Genomic DNA, 15,909 nt, shown 5'->3' with positions numbered 1-15,909 from the left:
AGTTGGGATTGTAAAGTGTATTTCTACAGAAGATAAAGGTGTGTTTTTATTTTGTAATGTTATTAGTTATTACTGTAATACTATACATCCTGATAGGTGTGGTTAGGTATATATTGAACACGTTCAACATACATTTGGTTGCTGGTGGACAATATGTGTTAAATATGTTTAAAGTAGAATAAATGATTATTTTTCTTTTTATTATTAGTAAAATTAACAAGTAGTTAAGTAGTGTATTAACGCAGTTACGTATTTTTAGCACATTTAAGATTATCTACAGGATTTTTTAAAAAATAAACAGTTATTGATTTGGATTTTTTGTTGTTAATATTATTTAATTTACATCCCGTTTAATCCTATCAAAGTTGAAAGTTAATAAATATTTTGTGCCCATCAAGTGCATAATTCTTAAATCACTTTGTGATTAGTAAAGAAATTGTGGTAAGTATCATTTATACCGGAATTAGTACAAAACGTTTCTTAATAATAAAATACCATTAGATCTATATTATCAACATATTCCATTATCATTATTAAACAAAATTTAATACCAATTTTGCCTCGAATTTTGCCTTCTTTAATAGCTAGTAAATATCAAATTTATAGTTATTATACCACATTGCTATCAAACAGTTTGAAGCTTAGGGTATAACAATTATATGTTAACAGTTAAAGAATAGCATTATCTTCAAACAAATATGTAGGATTAATTTCAATCATTTATTGCTTATGGTAAAAATACTATTTCTATGTGTTAAGTTATCTTTACTTGCCATAATTGAGCAAACCATTTGGTAACAAAAACATTTTATTTGTTTGTTGACATTTGAACTTAATATTTGTTAACTCAAAATAAAATTTGTTTACTGTAACCAAACTTTTTTCTCAGGCTGTTTCAAACCTTTGCACACTAAATGTTGACGACACACCGCGACTAAATATTCACAGTGTAAGCGGTAAATCCTAAACGAATATATTTATTTTTAATCAAAACGTATGCGAGACGTATGTAAAATCCGGGAAACTAAACAATTTGGCGTTTTACGTGAAGTCGGTGTAGTGGATTTGGTTTTTCGATGTTGGCGCCAGAGATCCCCAGCCGCTATCTTGATCTAGATCCGATCAGTGTGTCGACAAGACGTGTGCAGGCCTTTATAAATATCGCTGGTTTTGGCATTCTTTCTGAAAGACACCATGCCTTTTGTGAAGAAAAGTGCTCAGCAGACGAAGGAAAAGATTGTCCTAGCTCAGCTATATACTAGACCTAGTGGAAAAGTCATCAGATTTAAACGCGTGCTGCATAGCGTGCCGCCGCGTCAGAGCAGATGCCGCTTCGGCGGTAAATATCTTCCTTATTTCATCATGAACACGTACTTTTCCGTGCATATTTAGATTTGTCACAAAATTTCGCTTCTAATGAGACCCATCGCATTTAAGTCTTGATACAAAACCCTTCGCTAGCTCAAAAAAACCGAGTGTGTCCATAAGAGCCCATGTTAAAATACCCTGTTTTTACTGTCAAATATCTCAGAAACGGCACATAGGAACACTTTTTTCTTTTGACCATTAGAAAGTGCGTCTCTCAGAGAATAAGTGACCAAATTTTCACCAACTTCTTGTTACTTTTACCTAGGCGCTCTAACTACTTTAAGAGAGACATTTATTTTGTTGAAAACATTTTAGCAGTTTGCATTTAAGCGAATATTTGCCAACTTCGTATAAAGACTTCATGTATATGAAACACTCTCATTTTCTCAGCGTCCCTATAAATCAAACGTAGCTTGACGCTTGCTATCCATTTTTTTCGAACCTAATCGACAGTATAATTTATAAGCTCCTCTCACGATGAAAATCAATCTACCCAGACAAAATTAAGATTTGCATTTTTAAACACTTAAAGGTGGGATATCGATTTTAAGACAAATCCGCTCACCCCAGGACACCGTAAGGTTAGCAGGGCAAATTAGGAACGTGCTCGAACTATCTTTACAACATGGTCCCCGGAAGGCATTGCAAATAAGGTTTATAGAAGCTAAGGAAAGTGTAAGGCAACTGTGATCCTGTTTTCTATTCGCATTTTCAGAGATTTGAAGGTAAAAGTTATAAAACGTATATTGATGTGATTGGGGTAATATAAAAAGAAAATTCCTTTTCCTGGAATTATGCTCGTCAATAGCAAACGTTTTCAGTTGCTACGTGAATGACCGTATCTTTTGTAACAGCCAAATTTCATTTCCAATAATCTTTACTTCAATGAATTCGTGTCCATTATTACGGCAGATTAAGTTATAAACCAGTTTAAATGCATAATTACACATACCGTCCGCATTCAATTTAAATGTTACCAATTACGAGAAAATAATGACATTCAACCGTAATACGGCCTTACTACGCAATAGGCCGTTGTAGTACTAATCTACCTCTGGTTATAAAAGAAAAGGAATTTAAGGTAAAAAAAATGTATTTAGCCGCCTACATACCTTCCATCTCTACTACGCTTATTCCACCGTCAGAAGCAAATCTTTGGCGTCGTAAATATTTTTTCAACTTGACCAAATGCAGTGGTTTTAGGATACGAAATTCGGACTATAGGGCGAATGTTTTAATTCCTGGAAACAACATTCCTCGATAACTTGTCGAACCTTTAATCTCGATGTAAAAAAGATAAACATGTCATTTTTAGCTACTTGTTCATCTTTCTACGAAATTGCTTGTCAGAAACAAGTTTCCCACTACACTGTTTAAGACGCATTTCATATTGCATGGGCATATTGTGATGGCCATCGTTTACCCTCAAGGTATCCTCAAAATAGTCGCTTCTTCGAACTGCTTCATAGCGAACGTGAAAGAAAATATGTCTGGCGATAAGAAGCGATATCAAGGAAATGAGTGCGGTTGCCACGATTTTTTGGGACTTAAAAGCTTCGCAGTTCTGTTGTGCGAAAATCCTAGCACATGACAGAAATCTGACTTTTCTATTGGTTTAAAGAGGTACGCGCGTCGAGTTGTTTGCTTTCAAAAAAGGTATCCCTTTTCAGAGGTTCTAATGGGCGAGAGATTCTTGCTTGAGTTCGCGATCCGAAATGTACTATTTGGGTGCCATTTTTTAATGAGAGAATTTTATCAGGATGGTAGTAAAGAAAAAGAAGTTTAACTTTGGGTATTTGAGTTCGTGACAAATTACTAGTTACTCGTGTGCAGATAGATAGAATTGAGATTAATTGCACAGCTTCGGGAAAAAGTTTGTTGACAAAATGGCCCGCAGACGACGTTCTGTACTTAAATTAAAGCTAATGCCATTTGCTGTAACATCTTTTCCCGTTAAATGAGTATTTATTGGGGTCGAAAGATGACCATACCTTAAAATTTAAAATTGTCCATTTTTGCGAGGTCTGTATCTTAAGGACAGTCGTGGTAATCCTGCTGGGGGGCCCAGCTTTACATGCCCTCCGAAGCATTGTAGCCAGAAGATGTTATGTACGACTAAAAACTGGCAAGTTGTGAGAGTCGAACTCACAACCTGTGAGGTTAGAGTCCGAGTCTTAAACCGTTACGCAATAATCAGTATAGAAGCAATGAAAGATAAAATAATGTTTAAACCACACGCATAAGAGAAAAATAATGTTTACGCCCGAAACTGCTGCTAAAAAATGCCAATGACTAATTAAGGAAAATCCAAGACAGAGAGTAATCGTACTCTCGAAGCGTGTGACGCTGCTTAAAATTATTCGGGATGAAAAATAATGTAATATATAGATAGTTAAGGGGAGCTTAATTAAAAAATGAATTGACTTTATACACTTTGATACAAATCCGGCAGGGTATTCATGACAAAAAATTAATTTGTTTACATATTCTTTTGATAGCCTGCACCGTGCTCGCAATGAATTCCGTCAAAGGTCTCTTTTAGACTTATTTTTTGCAATATATTCAACAAATTTTTGGTTTGGTATATAGATACCTACTTAAAAAGCTACTCCTACCTAAAACAGGCTTAATCTTTCTCAAAAATTAAAGACAAAAAAGTATAAGGTCGAAATCCAGCAGCCCTTGCACGCAATATTATAATATGTAATTACTCAAATTAATTTTCACTAGTAACAAAATTAACGAAGTAAAACGAATAGTCAAAGAGATCTTTAACCACATGATACCTCTGTACTGAAGTATCATTAATATTCATTATTCAGGTAAGGTACAAGTATAATTTCATCTACAACTTCGCAATATTGTGTTAGAAGAAAACTCGTTTGTTTCATAAAGTTGATTACATTTGAATAGTAAGTGCAAATTTAATCGTAGATTCTTTTCAGGGTGGGGATCGTATTTTCACTACAAATAAGTATGAAAGTGTAGCTGTATCTAGTTGTAATTTCATTAACTTTGAGATTGCTTTCTACAAAGCCGTTTGCCTAAAAGTTTAAGTGCAAAAGTTTGTGTTAATGAATGATTAGAATCACTTCTAAGCCTCTTAGTCCTCGTATTCTTACCAACACTATCTTTGCAATCAAGCCTAATGGATTGAATTTTCTTTGTTCTGTACTCCTTGAAAACACGCTGCAGATGTATGTTTAACTAGAGTCACTTCACACATTAGCTACATTCTTCAGAGGGAAACGTTTGTTTACTGTACAAAATTGTCCTTTGTTTCATTTAGATTAGAGCTAGGAGGAATAAATGACGATTTATTACATGGAAAAGTGTAAAGGGGCTACACGATACGGTTTGTATACTTACAGTTCATAATAAGTATAAAGGAGTACAATTTTGAGGATTGTCGTTAGTTACTTAGTCAGTTCTGAATGCCAATTGGGAATTGTTACTTATAAACAGCAATCAAATGGTCACTTAATTGTAAAATAGTCGTGTTTTGTGAATCCATGCATCAATTTTAAACGTATAGGCAATGGCGGATTTACATATAGGCACACTAGGCACGTGCCCTGGGGGCGGAAGCTTTAGAGGGCGGTATTTTTTGCACTACAGTTATTTTAGGTAATATTTTTAGTTTTAGTCCCGATAGAACGATAATCGACAATTCAAGTTTTGACGTGTGTGAAAACTTAATCTTAGGTATAGGTACTGTATTTCTTTTCATATTAGTTTAAAAATTTCAAGTTATAATGTGATTTTTATTAGCATCTTAAAATTTATTGCAGTTTAAAGATTATTTTTGGAGGGGCGCATATCTTTCGGTGTGCCTAGGGGCGCAAAAAATTTAAATCCGCCACTGAACGTAGGTGTGTCTGGCTGCCCTTTTCGAAGCTTTCTAGAAAAGAATTCTGTGAACGTTCAAATACCTACTGTACATCTTAATGCCAAAGCACAGACATACGACGATCTCCGTTACAGCATGTATCTCATGTAGTAGTTATATAGACTAAATTAAGTTTAGTTGTTTACATTTTTGTTTACTACTCCCATTTTGATCATCTATGTACAGTGTGTAAAGCGATGGGGTATACAAGAGGAAATTTTTTTTTAAATATTGATCTATGAAAAAAAATTTTCTTAATCAGATTTTTTGCTTGCTTTGAAAGTACCAATAACGTTTCGATAATCTAAAATTTATAGAAATCTGGAAAAATAATAAAATTAATGTTTTTTGTTGAAAGTTATCATTCTACATTATAATCAAGATCGAGTATTGCTATCAAACCACAAACAATCTAAACCTTATTGGTATATTCAAAGCAAGCAAAAAATATCATGAAGAATAAATTTTTTTCATAAATCAATATTTAAAAAAAATTCCCTCTTGTATACCCCATCGCTTTACACACTGTACATATATCTACTTTTCAGAAATAATAAGACAAATTGATTTATGGTATTGGGAACAGTCAAAGAAATGATTCTACGTCTAGTACTCGATGAAATCCCGCAGTAAAGAATTTTGCATTTTGTGGAAATATACCTTCATGGCTAATTCTCTGTTTATTTATTAAAATGAGCTTTTATATGCGACATTAACTTTTTACTTTCCTACTTAATTTCGCCCCGTCAACATTTTTCCTGTGCCATTCTTACGAGGCTAATTAAATGACTCTACAGAAATTGAGTTTCTGTACTTTCCAAACTTTTAATATGTACTTGTAGTAGCATTTTAATTAATTAGTTTAGGTCTGAATAACTGAGGCAAATTCTTGGATTATCTGATAGTTTTCGATGAAATTCTCAATTACATGTACTTACATCAAAAATACATAGTAATACTTTTTGCGTGGATAACTTTCGCGTACCTACCCCTCGTAGGATAAACTACAAATATTTGCAGAAGGTGTCCGACAAGAGTGTGTAGAACGGTAGAATCGTTGCATAACCCCTTTTTGTCAATATTACAAGTATTACAACTAATATATTATAAGCAATGGAAACCTTCATAAAATGTATAGTTTTGCAAGCTAATGTAATTGACATTAAATTCTCACTGAAGAATGTATAGCTATCTCAAATGTTAAATACCAATTATTTCGTTTGGTTGCCTTAAATTATGAATAATGAATTAGTTTGTTGTAGCCAATGCAGAAAAGAAGAGCCGAAAGCCCTCACGTCTAAAGGGTTGACATTTTCTGTTCCTTTCTCGTGCTTATGCACTATGGAAAGAGGTGTGTGAAGGAAAAGTAGGCGTGAAGAAAGAGCTTTAAAGAAAAAGTGGCGGAAGAAAAAGTTAATAGAGGAAATTGGAAAAATAGAAGAACTTGTGAACGCGGCGTGACGGGAAAATATATTATCAAGAAAGAATAAGTCAGGAAACACTGTAATGTAGACGTGAAATATGAATAGGAAAACGCGAGTGATGGTGGGGTTGGTGAAGGGGGCGTAAATCAGGCGCAATGCACGATAGGGTTAAGGAAGAACACGTGAAGAAATCATGCCAACCAAGTAGCGAAGAACAATGCGTTATAGAGTGTAACGTTTTAGTTACATTTGCACGGGTTGAAGACCTCACTTGAATTAAATAAAATTGAACTTTGCACTGGCAAAAATTTGGGTGGCTTAATTTAGTACCCCTGGATCGGTACCCCAATTTGTTGCATCGTCAAAATATTGTGCTTATTTTGGGCTAAGTTGTGTGCCAATCCCCAAAATTTACGCGCTTCTCGTATACGAGAAATTCAAAATTTTCCGTTTGGGGTCCAACTTAATACTAGAACACCATCATTCTCATATCCACATGACACTAATACCATAGTTTTGTGCTCGTTTTGCGCCGATTTGTGGGCGATTACCGATACCCAGTTTTTTGCGCCTATCGCTGCCCATTAGGGGAGTATTTCCCACTAGGGATGGAACTAAGGTGTAACCTTGTTGTATGGTATAAGGTCGCACCCTATGATTCCCCCTGGAAAAAAGTGACCTGGTGTATTATGGTCCAGGCCTGCGATGATTCAGTGCAGTAACTAATTAAGGCGCGTCCTTGTTTTAAGTTGCAATGTCACGGCCTCAGTGATGTAACTAAGGGGTGACCTTGTTTGTGGTGCAAGGTTGTTCAAAACGACAAACGGTTATTGCAATTTGATTAATTCAATTGTTACATTATAGCTTCAAATAAAAATTAAGTGAAGTATTGAATAGCTTGAAGTATAGTGAATAGGGTGAAACCTTTACTTCCATATAAGTTAATTAATCCGAGTGAAAAGTAAGCGGAGTGAGGAGAGGAGGGTAGACGCCAATTTATAAAACTAAATTTTGGAAGATATTTGAAATACGGTTTAGAAATGTATTTAAGAGGCAGCAAGATCTTTTTTCACGCACTATAAAATTATACTTTTTTAAATTTGTTAAAACTTCTGGAACGTACTTACATTTTTTACAAGTTATGAAACGTAAGTACTTCAAATATCTTCTTTTAGAATTAACCCGTATAATTACCAATCTTATCAACCTCCCCTTATTTATCTTCTAAAGTTTACCCCAAATATAGTGATATTATTAACTGTAGATTTCTTTCCGTGCCTTTGTTCCAATATGACGGAATTGACTGATCCACGAAATTGACCTAAATATTTATGAGTTACACCAACCCTTAAAGTTTGGTGGAAATCGGTTCATAATTATGAAAGTGTTCCTTCGAAGTGATATACAGGGTGAATAAAAAGTAAGGATTGATGCTAGAGCCGTTGGTAATATCAAAAAAAGTTGTTAATAAAAGTTGAATGACTAAATACTTGCCACAATCTGACGGTTTTCAATTTTTTTTCTGACGTCATAGTTTCAAAATATGATGTCATCGCAAAGAATTTTAGATGGCAACCTATATTTTTTTGGCAATTTTAGATAGCAACGGATATCCAGAAATGGTAGGGGGTATTTGTAAATTCAATTTAAAAAAAGTACAAATCAGAATGTTTGTATTTCTGGATTAATTTGTAAATAACGTTCTGGAAAATTAGGTGGCAAAGATTATGTTGTCCAAATGTTGACCTTCGCGCCTCTGACTCTCTTCTAACCGAAAACGGAAAATAGCTACCATTCGTCTACACATCTCTCTTGAAATCGGGGCTTCCCGGGAGCTATTTAATGATCGCCGCGGATCTTCAAAAAAATTAGGCCTAATGGTACCTTCACCAGACATGCCCATACAAAAACTTTTGGACTATATAGTAATGTAGTGATCGTTCATGTTCCTCTCTTGGATTTTCGTTGGCCCAGTAGCAGCAGTTCTGTTTTTCTACGCACTGAGGCCGTTACGGTAATAGGCGTGTATGCAAAAAGCACGATGGTCTCCCGGATACGCTCCCATTATTACTAAATTTCCAAAGAGTAATGCAACAACTCACCCTTACGCGCCCTTCCATAACAACTCCGTTACCATGACAGCGCAAATACAAATACCCAATACTATTTCTGGACACCTTGTATTTTGTTTTCTCCTTACGTCCATGTAACAAAATCACAAGGTTAGTTGAGAAAAATTTTGAGAAATATGACACTAATTTTATTTAGAAATAATGAATTGCATATATCTAACAATTAAATTAACCTCATTGCTATAACCCAGGCTATAACCTTTCTGTCGTCTTGAACGACCATACCCCAGAAAAAACGTCACTCCTTAATTACATCAGTGGGCAAATCTCAGACCTCAACCTCGCACCACAAAACAAGGTTACTTCTTAGTTATGTAACCGGAAATCCCAGGCGACCTTGGTCCAGAATCGAAACATTGAAGGAGTGCTTGAATGATGGATACGGACATAAAATAAGCGTCAAGGAAGAGGCATGAAGGAAAATCACGTAGCGTGGTACATATGATCGAGGTGTAAAGCAAGGAGGGGCGAAAAAACAAGAGATGCGTGAAAAATCCGGAAAGGAAAAGTTAAGGGAGGGAGCGTCATAAATGCATGAATCGCAAGTCAACGAAGGGTCGAAAGGTACAGAAGTGAAAGCAAGAAACCTTAAGTTAAGGAATGCGACGATACAAGGCGTCAAGAACACAAGCTAAGATAAGGACGTAAAAGAAAAAGTGTAAACAATGCGAGACGTGAGGAAGGAGATAGAAATAGGTTGGTGAAAGTGCAAGGAGATTTGAAGAGGGAAAATATAAAGAGGGAAGGTGTGGAAAACCCACTGCGAAAGGAGAAGGCGTGAGTAAGTGTGGAGTAAAAAACTTCGAGGGAGGCGAAAAACGGAAAAAAAAATGGTTAAATCAATCATTGCAAAAAACGCAAAACCCGCCCGATAAATAATACGATTGCTACTAAAAGGTCATTACAAAATACAATATAGTGCTTTACAAGGTTTAGTTAAAGAAAACTGCTGACGCGACGTTCCTCTGACAATTTTATTTTAAGGGTACAACATAAGGAATGGTTTAAGACCGTTTTATGGAAAAAAATCTTAGCCCGTCTGCCGGTCTACGTGACTTTTGTAACGTTTTTTGTACCGCAGTAATAAATTTTTATTTTACGTCATGATAATTAGTATAATTAGTATTAATGCTTTGAAACTTTGTTCTAGTTCACTTTTTTAATACTAATCAGCCAAACTTGTCCACTTTAGTGCATAGAAACAACTTTAGAAATAACGGTTAACGATAAGAACGTTTTATTCTCCTGAGATCTTAATTTCACCTTCATTTAGTATGTTGATTCCCCTCAACTTCGTTAGGCTTCAAGTTCACTTACTCTTCCATGTATCAGGCTGAAGTAATAATGAAGTCTATGCAAGCTCATTAAGTAAAAAATCTGTAACGCTTTCTCTGATGAAAGATTGGAAAGATAACTTATTTTCACTTCCCTGCATTAGCTCAATTGGTTTTAGACGCCATCTGATATGATGAAAAACTTTTCTAAACGTTACCGAACGAATTCAATTTGTTAGCATCCCTTTAGAAGTGTTTTTACCTCGTTCACCTTTTTTTTGATTGGTTTCTGATACCCACATAATATAATTTGTTTTTCGATGCTTTGTCTATTTTGTTCTATTGTAATGAAATTCTGTGCCTTTAGAAGATACGACGCTTGTTGATGGTCTTTCAAAGACATTTTGTTAGTTTTTATGATCCGGAGAAATGGGAGGGCGCGTTTTGCAGGACGACCAATACACTTAGTCAATTCAATTAGTATCTTTGGTTACTGGCCGGTTTGTGTTCGTTAACATTTACATTTACTCATTCTCTAGGATGTACTGGGGTTGCTTGAAATTATACGACCCTTTCACAATGTGGTAGATTGTCCGGTAGGTTAACCTCAATTTTACAACATTACCTTAGAAATCGACTTGTACCTCGAATATAATGTGAAGGTCCCGCATTTTCGCATTTTTAACTTTGGGTGACTGGATCTAACCTAACACACTGTAGAGTGCATGCTTGATAATAATATAATTCATATGAATCCAAAGAAATAGATATGTTTAAGTAAGCACCGTTTTAATATGAACCGTACCAGCAGTTAAGTTAATTGACATTCGATTTCCTTTTCCTTTACTGTTATTTTTCACTTAAATAACCGTTAATTAGGATAGCTCGTTGGATATAGGTATATCATGCATTTAGTATAGGTACGCGTGTACGAGTCAGGCAAAAGAAGGGCGGAAAGATCGTCTCTAGACGAAACACATCTACTAGCGATGTAAAAATTAATATCTCGAAAACTTTGGAGGAAGGTTTCTTTAAAGGCTTGTTTCTCTTTGCATTATATACAGTACGTTTTGATATTTATGTGTAAAGAACCCTTTACGCATTAATCATCTACAATGAAGGTAAACATCGATAAATATACCATGCTTACTACCTTATAACCCAACCATTTATTAAGCTATTTCGGTTAAATACTGTATCTGTGCACATGTCATAATGTGGGGTAGCTGTAAAGGCCCCAAATTATAAAAAATTTCAAGAAAATAAAACTATCTCCAATTAACTTATCTGTATCTAATTTTAGTTTTACTTTTCACTTTTGACAATAAAGGGTAGTTTTAACCACTATCGGCATATGATTTTACCTTACATCCCAATTTTTACGCAAATCGATGCGAATCCTTAAAATACATGGACTGGGCGAGGTGTTAAGGGTTACGATGTTAGAATAGATGTTTTTTATAGGTAAAACGTTTTAAAGAAATACCTCACTAATTACATTTTAATAAAAGTTTTATTAAGATGTTAAACTAATTAAAAATGTCCGGGTGGTTTTGAAGGATTGAGACATTATAGAAATCACAAATAACGTTTCAGAGCATCGAACAACATTCATTCAACTTATTTTTACTTTATTTCGACCTCTCATAAGCGTTAATTTGCAATTTTACAAATAAACAGTTTTCGCCCTTAAAAAATAATGAACTTCTGTTGAAAAAGGGTAGTTTGAGATTAATTCCTTAGATTTGTAGCATATATCTGTAACTGCTTGCAACAGTTACGGATTGCACTTTGAAAAGTAAAGTTACCGTTGCTGTAAGAACATTTCCAGGCAAGTGTATATTGTATAGTGTGTATCTTTATAAATTGTAATTACACCTTAGTAGGCGATAACATAATATACAGAGGGTAGGTACCATTTAAATATGACAAACAAATTGAGTTGCAAAAGGGACCAAAGCAAGCATTTTTCTAAATGAACCTCTGGTCAAAAAATGTTTCTCCCTAGAGACACATTGAAAGTATACATTTTGAGTTTATTATAGTTTATTGTAGTACTTTTGAACCTGCCGCGCACTTTCCAAGCTTAAAAATGGCTAAGAGCAGTAAAGAATTCAGTTAATTTTTCCTTCACAAAAAGTACATTAATAATATTATAGTTTAATAACGGAAAAAACGGTGATTCAAACGTCAGTAAGGGAGGTATTGCATTGGGGTAAAAAGTGCCCCCCCCCCTTCATTTTTTGACGGAAATACACGTTTTGAAGTACCAGTAATCCGAATAAAACAAAATCTCGATGATGTCGGTCTGTCGGTCGGTTTGTACTCTCATTTCCGGCTAAAAGGCTGAATCGACTGAAAGCAAATTTGGTACCCACATTCTTAGACATAAAAGGGCAGAATCGTGCTTGCGGAGGTGTGCTAGCCACAGCAAGTTTTTATACCTGCCTATGAGTAAAGAAATGTTAAAATTCTCATCTTACCTAAAATATCTGCCCTAAAATGCCAGCCAGCTCTCGGACTAGATGGTCACAGCAACGAAGACAAAAGGTGACAGGAACCAAGGTGACGAAAGTTGAGTAGGGCTTACTGTAGATCAGTCCGTCTTATAGGGTTGATCGTTGATAGTAAATTTGTCCCCAGAATGAGTAACGAGCCGTTTTCCCCGCGATGGGTTACGAAATTAGGAATTTATATTGTAGACAATCCAAACAGCTATAATAAAGTTGACCGGATATAACCTCTATAGATATTAAACCAGCCAAAGTAATCAAATCTGTGCCACATAATTTAACATCCGCTTGGCGAAAACCGTAGGGGAAGGAACAATCTCTCCCTTCGGGTAACAATTTAAAGTAATTACTCTTCAAAATAAAATGATCGTTCTAATTTCAGAAGCTTAAATTTCCTCACTAAATGAAGATGAGCAACATGCAGTGTGACGAAGAAAACTGAAAAAAAATAAGAAATCCAGCACTACGGCTCCAGCTGCTCTCGGTAGCTATAAATGCTCAGAAAATTTAGGCGCCACTAATTTTTCGATATTTCCAAGCCGTACAGGAAAAAAATTAGAAACCTGCTTCTGTTGGTCTGGAAATGCAGGGGTAAAACTATAAAGAAGAGAAATATAGGAAAATAGGGGAAAGAAAAGGTATTTATTCAAGGAAATCAAGAATCTAACACAGATATTGTAGGGCGTAATTTAGAAAACGTGAGGTTAATGTTGGGTTAATGCTTGTTTATTAGTTGATTTGAATTTCGCGCCAAGTGAGTGCGCATCATGGCGGCCCCCCATGTAGGTGTCATTTGTTAATTCAGCATTAGCAGTCCATCTTAATTTATAAGTTCGTGATCTAATTCGTTTACACGATGTTCTAACATTATAAATAAAACGGTAACCGGAGAAAAGATTAAAGACAATTAATTTGTCCCTTCGGTAACTGCAAACCCTAAGTAAGAAGGGCAGTTTTAGACGATTTTAAATTTTATCCATAGTACCATACTAAACTGTGAGGAACCTGAAACACGGTTGTGCCGATTTAAAATTCGTCCACCATTTTGGGAGTTTCAATGAATAACCAGATAATAATGGCGTTCCACCACCTAATTTTCCAAATAGCTACTGCCTTCCAGAGGAGAAAATCAGTTGTCAGTGTGAGAATATTTCAACTTATCGATAAATGTAAGTTAATTAAAATTTTTTAATATTGTATCAAAATAGGAATCGGTCACTACCTTACAATTTGCTTCTCTTTTGATGAAGCTTTTCACCGTTTATTAAGGTGTGTCTCACAAGAAAGAGAAAATAGTTAGGCTCAAAATGTAAAGCAACTAGTATGTTATGAGACCTGTACTAAGAGGAGAATTAATTACTTTTAGATAACTTAAAATTCTCTTAAAAACGTATAAGGCTGCCAACTTTTGATAAATAACATCTCAAACGAACTTAAGTAGGTATTGAGTCGCCTGTGAAATAGAAAAGAGGACCCGGGATTTTAAAGTGTAATGAAAGCCCTCTAGGTACAAAAATGAATGAAGTTTCCATCGCGGAACCATTGAATTCGGTATTATACCTTTGAAGCTCGCTTTATATTACCGCCTAAGCTTCGTTATGGCAACGCAGCCAGATTGAACCATTTTCACATTTTAAGGTGACCTAAGTCCTAATTAAAAGGATTTAAGGGATGTGTAATTTATCGGGTCGCCTAAAGTCGAGACGGCCATATATATCCTACCATCGATATAATTTTAATCTGACTGAATTGGTTTCTCTAAGAAACTGTCTCGTATCTAAAAGGGTTATAAACTGCTAGAAAAAAGAGGAAAAAATATAGGGGACGTTGTGCAACATTTGTACAACCATAAAGGATGAAAAAGAAAGGGTAGTGGTCTTGTATACATTCTATTCCTTATTAAATTTATACTGAAATTTTGTATATTAAGCAGCTTGCTTCTTTTTCACGAAAGAAGTCTAACAATCGCGTTAAATGCTCCTTTTTGCGTATTTATTTTGACGCATCAGCTTAGTAAACATCTCGCGAATAGAAGCAAAAAAACCAACCCAACTTGAATATTTTATGAATAAAACGTGAATCTTTTAGTTTTTGTCTTCGTCTTTCAAGAAAACTTTGTGATGACCTTAATTTTCCAACGAAATATTTAACGAAAGTAGGGTGTTTCCGGTATCAAACGAAATTTTATATTAAAATAAATACGCGCCTTAGGTAAGGGATTACATTGATACGATAACCCTATTAGTAAGGATCTCGCCCTACTAATACAACACGTAAATGTTCTTAACGAATTTAATACCTTTAAAGACATGCTTAATTAAGAAACAATACCGATAATATCCTACCACCCATATAAATAAAGGACGCTATAAACATTTTTACTTTATACACTATTTTCTACTTAACGTGTAACTGAAGGCTATAAATTTTGGTTTACTTATTTATCGAGCAATCGTACTACCTCGATGTTGCTTCTTAACACAGGGTTCAATAAATTTCATTCCGTTGGAGCTTTACAGTCATTAACGCAAAGCAAATAACACAAAACGACAGTAGCGGGTGTTTTCCGCATGGGACAAGTTTTTCTTTAATAAGTGTACGGTATACGATAATAACATTGTTGCTCACAAAATTACAATTGCGCACTTACCTATCCTTATTACATCTGGAAGCGGTGTAGCGATGTTGAGAAAGAAAAATACGGAAACCAGCTGCAATTTCCACTGCATCCCAGTATCATCTGAAATAAAGACGTTAATTAAACAGGGAATTCCGCTATACCCAAGTATATTGAAACAAAATGAATATTGTCTCGTTTTCGTTCTCATTACATTAAATTTAATCAAACTTTGCTACCTCTATTTGCAATAAGTAATTCAAACATAATATGATGACCGCGTCGAGAACTGAAACATGATTTCGAAAAAAAATCCATTTCCATCATCCTGGTTATAGTAACTGCGAGCAGTCCAGTAACTATATACAACAGACCATGCGTCAAATCCGGTAGTTCTGATTTTTTGTGGGATTGCTTATGTTGTTAACCCAATGTATAATTCAAGTTTTCGACCTCGAGCGGCGAACGCAACATAGTCAAATATACTAAAAACCGAGGAATTTTCGTTTTCTTTTCAGATTTTGACGATTTTAACCCTGAAGGACCAGTTTGTCGAAAATAACTAATGAATACGCTTTGAAAGTAGACTAAATTGTTTACAATTTGAGGCTACAACCGTTTCTATAGACGTAATAGTTTACGAGATAATGCTTTTCAAAGTTTATCGATTTTTTCAAAGTCGAAAAATTGTT

General features: G+C 35.0%; 1 protein-coding gene across 1 annotated transcript in view; it reads right to left on the bottom strand.

The window, feature by feature from the left end:
* LOC116164476 (soluble guanylate cyclase 89Db-like) overlaps nucleotides 1–15,347 on the bottom strand; it is a 94,744-nt gene extending 79,397 nt beyond the window's left edge. Inside the window, exon 1 of the mRNA XM_031478662.1 lies at nucleotides 15,251–15,347. The gene's annotated coding sequence lies outside the window, so the exon portion shown is untranslated. The remainder of the gene's footprint in view (nucleotides 1–15,250) is intronic.
* Nucleotides 15,348–15,909: the final 562 nt, after the last annotated feature.

The sequence above is a fragment of the Photinus pyralis genome, unplaced genomic scaffold (assembly GCF_008802855.1).
Source record: "Photinus pyralis isolate 1611_PpyrPB1 unplaced genomic scaffold, Ppyr1.3 Ppyr1.4_LG2, whole genome shotgun sequence".
Classification (NCBI taxonomy): Eukaryota; Metazoa; Arthropoda; class Insecta; order Coleoptera; family Lampyridae; genus Photinus; species Photinus pyralis.
Note: the sequence above shows the minus strand (reverse complement) of the source record. Positions and strands in the feature narration are given on the sequence as shown.